At 53.8% G+C, this 3,548-nt stretch overlaps 1 protein-coding gene across 1 annotated transcript in view; it reads left to right on the top strand.

Moving 5' to 3' along the window:
• LOC113202245 (neuroligin-2-like) overlaps positions 1 to 3,548 on the top strand; it is a 135,701-nt gene that overhangs the window by 129,035 nt on the left and 3,118 nt on the right. The window lies entirely within an intron of this gene.

Raw genomic sequence — 3,548 nt, 5'->3', positions numbered from 1 at the left:
CTGCCTTCCCCACAGCCTCCTAACCTGCAATTACCCTTGGGTGACTCTCAGTAGGGCTGTGGCCAGGGTTGTTAACGTTAAAAATGAAATTTAACGCGTTACGTTTCGTTAATTTGAGATTTGAATTAACGTAAACGCGTTACGTTTCGCCAGTTGTAACAAAATTAACGCGTTACGTTTCGTTAAACGTCCTAACGTCGTTGACGTTGATGCAAAATAATAAAAAGAATGTAAAGTATTGAAAATTAAGAGCAGAGGGCTGTTTAAAGATGAGAAATATTATAAAAAAATTGCTTTTATTATCAAAGTTTTAGTTTTAGTACAACTAGGCGCTCGGCTTTCTTCGTTTGCTCGTCGCGCTTGTACTGCATCTCACGTAAAACTACAAAATTCGCTGACCAGCTGCCCAAATCTAGGTGCACGCGAAAGTTGTTTTAACGTCAACGTCGTTACGACGTTATGGGACCCGGTTAACGCAAACGCGTTACGTTTCCCTAGCTGCCAAAAAATTAACGTCTTACGTTAACGTTAAAATAACGTTAACGAAAACGTCGTAACGTCGTTACCCGTTAAATTAACGTTAACAACCCTGGCTGTGGCATGGCCCCGGCCGTGGCGCAGTGGCATGAGGGGCGGGGCCTTCTACGTTTGGCGTGCAGGGTCACAAGGCCTCTAAGGAATACCAGTAAAAAAAAAAAAAACAGAGATAAAAATGTTTGTGGTTTGCATAACACCAACTTTTTTTTTAAAGTGAATCGAATGCAACTATTTGTGCTCATGCATAGTAAAACGGCATGTTTCAATGTGGCCAGTATTTCGAATGGACAGGGCACGTGTGTGTTGGCTGGATATTCGGATGCGCCAAAGGGACGGCGTGTGAGCGGGCGGCAGCAGCAGCAGGCGCGCAGCCCCCGTGTATCTCATTACCACCCCCTTCCTCTACCCCTTCTCCTCCGGTCCGGGGGTAAGAAAGCGATTTCGAGGAGGGTCGCCCTAACTCCGGCCGCCGCAGCCAGCAGCGCGCGCGGCCCCGGGGCCCGCCCCACCCCACCACGCCCCGCGACCCCCACTCGCCCCCCAACCCCCTGTCGATTTGCATATCCCAGGAACCTAATTCCCGACAATCAGTTTGACAAGAAGGTCGGGCGTTAGGATAAAGAACACAGAGCGGCGCCCGGCTCGGCTCTCGGATTGATGCTGCCTGTCGCCCGATTAGAGTTTGATAGAGCTGGGCAGCGACGATTCGACTCCTCTTGCGGTGAAAAGGCTGGGGACCTTCGGGCCGCCCGGGAGCGTCTTATACCCTGCTGCACAAGCTCTGGCAAGCCCCTTTCGCTCTTTTGCCTTTGCTCTACTCTACTTCGCTTTCCACAATCATTCAAAAGCGTATCAGAGCGCGTGCTTAAACAACCAAAAACTGAAAGTTTTTCTTTCTTTTAGTATTGGTAAAGGTGAAAGGCACATTATTATCCAGCAAAAACTAATTGTTGCATTTTGAACCGACGGCAGCAGCTCCTCGTGATAGGGCATCCTCTCGCCTTACGCCCCTGCCCTTAGACACGCTTCCCTTGTTTCCCTTCCTCCCCCCACTCACCTCCTCCCACTCCTCCACTCTGCCTCGCCCAGTTCTTACCCCCTCCAATTCCTTGAGACAAAGTGCGGGTCGTTCAGGAAATTGTCGTTCCGTGTCTCGTCGCGTCCGTCCGTCGCGCGCCCGTCCGCCCGGCAGCAACAGCAGCAGCAGCAGCAGCAGTAGCGCAGAGCGCAGTCGGGGCGGGTGCGACCGACGGGGAGGAGGGGGAGGTACTCGCTAAACCCGCTGGCCATGCCTCAAACTTAATTCTAAAGGAGACCTTTGTACGCGTCTGGCAACTTAGCCTTCAGTCTGGAAGAGAACGCTTTTGCTATAACATACACTAAGAAAATTACTGTCGGAAGGAATGTTATGATTATCACACAAATGCGTAAAACACTTACTTTTTTTGTATCTATTTGTACTTCTTTCTGCAACGTTTTAGATCCCCTTCTTTATGTCGCTACATCAGAATTCAGCCTTGGTTAAAACGCGGTCGTCGACAAAAAAATTAATCGTGTAGGAGAAGAAAATAGGGCATGTCCACAACCCCCCTCCCTCTCTCTGTGTGTCGCTGCTCTAACAGGTTGGGAACCAATTTGGTTTGGTCGCCGCGCCTCTCCTGTCACGGCGCGCAGACGATTTCTTTCTGTCCGTTGTTGATTTATGCGCTCCCGGCGGGATAGAGCTGCTAGCCATTCGTGTAACGCCCCCGCGCGCCCGCTCCCACCACCGCCCGCCGCCACCTCGCTCTGACCGGCAACCCCAAAGCCCCCAATACTGCAGCCCACAACGCCTTGTATTGCAACTGCGGCCGCTGAATATAAAACAATCCCGCAGAGCACCGCGGGCTGTGTTCGTGTCCGGCAATATAGACACGGTTGGAGCTCGTGGGAAGGGGGGAGGCGGCGTGCGGCAATATGGACCCGGGGAGAGGAGGGGGGTGGGGCATCGAACGGAACGAAGGGCGCAGCATAAACGTCCCCTGCCGCACCACCTCGCAGAGATGTGGGTGGGGAGGACGATGTTGAGTTTGGCGCCCAGCGGTCCGGCCCCGGGGCCCCGCGGGGCCGACCCACGGAATGCAAGCGGGCTCCGAGGCCTCCCCGGGCCTCCCCAGCACCCACACTAACGCGTTACTCTACCCACTACGGGGCCTCGCTCGCACGGGAAACGTGTTACTCTATCCCACTAAGCGACAGGCATGCCTCGGTTTCCGTTTCGGAGCGCAGCTCCCAGGTGGTGGTTTTAGCCGTCCGCATGTTTCCATATTCATTCTCGCATTACCCCCCTCCTCCCGCCTCTCCTGCGCGCGCTGCCCAGTGGTGGCTCTTGCCCTTCCGCTAGGACGCCTCGGCCCTCGGCGCCCGGCGGGCTCAAGTCCCTCTGCCCCGTTGTGCATGTTGTCTCGAAAAGCACAGCCGCCCGTGTTTTAACATTAAAAGCGTAACGCAGTGTGCAAGATTTTTGTGTGTGTCTTGTGGAGTGAATTTTTTTCGGATTTCCTCCTGTCATCTAGAGCATTTGAGCATTTTATCACGTTCCTTGCGGCGTGACCACTATGTGGTAACGCTCCCATACTAAATCATAGGTACCAAAAATTAGCCGCAGGGAACGTGTTGTTGAACATTTGTGTATTTTGCCATGCAATGCCATGCATGCATCTGTGCACACGATGAAAACGGATTCCCCGCCTTCCTAGTAGTAGTAAATGGATATAATGGTCTCCATTACAAACAACCCCCGTCCCCCTCGGGCGAGTGCAGTGGACCGGCGGCCGGCAGCAGTAGTCGTGGAGGTCGTGCGCCGCCGTGCTGCCCATTTGTCCTCGCTGCCGTCGCGGCGCCCGACAAAATGTGACACTCACGCGGGCTTCCTCCTTCTTTCCACCTGGAAAGTTCAGACCAGCGCGGCAGCAAACAGTGGCAGGTCTTTGGGGAGGGGCGGCGAGAAACGAGAGAGGAGGGGAGGTGGG

The sequence above is a fragment of the Frankliniella occidentalis genome, unplaced genomic scaffold, assembly GCF_000697945.3.
Source record: "Frankliniella occidentalis isolate FOCC.00 unplaced genomic scaffold, Focc_3.1 Scaffold20, whole genome shotgun sequence".
Classification (NCBI taxonomy): Eukaryota; Metazoa; Arthropoda; class Insecta; order Thysanoptera; family Thripidae; genus Frankliniella; species Frankliniella occidentalis.
The sequence above is the reverse complement of the archived record's forward strand: the minus strand, read 5'-3'. Positions and strand labels throughout refer to the sequence as shown.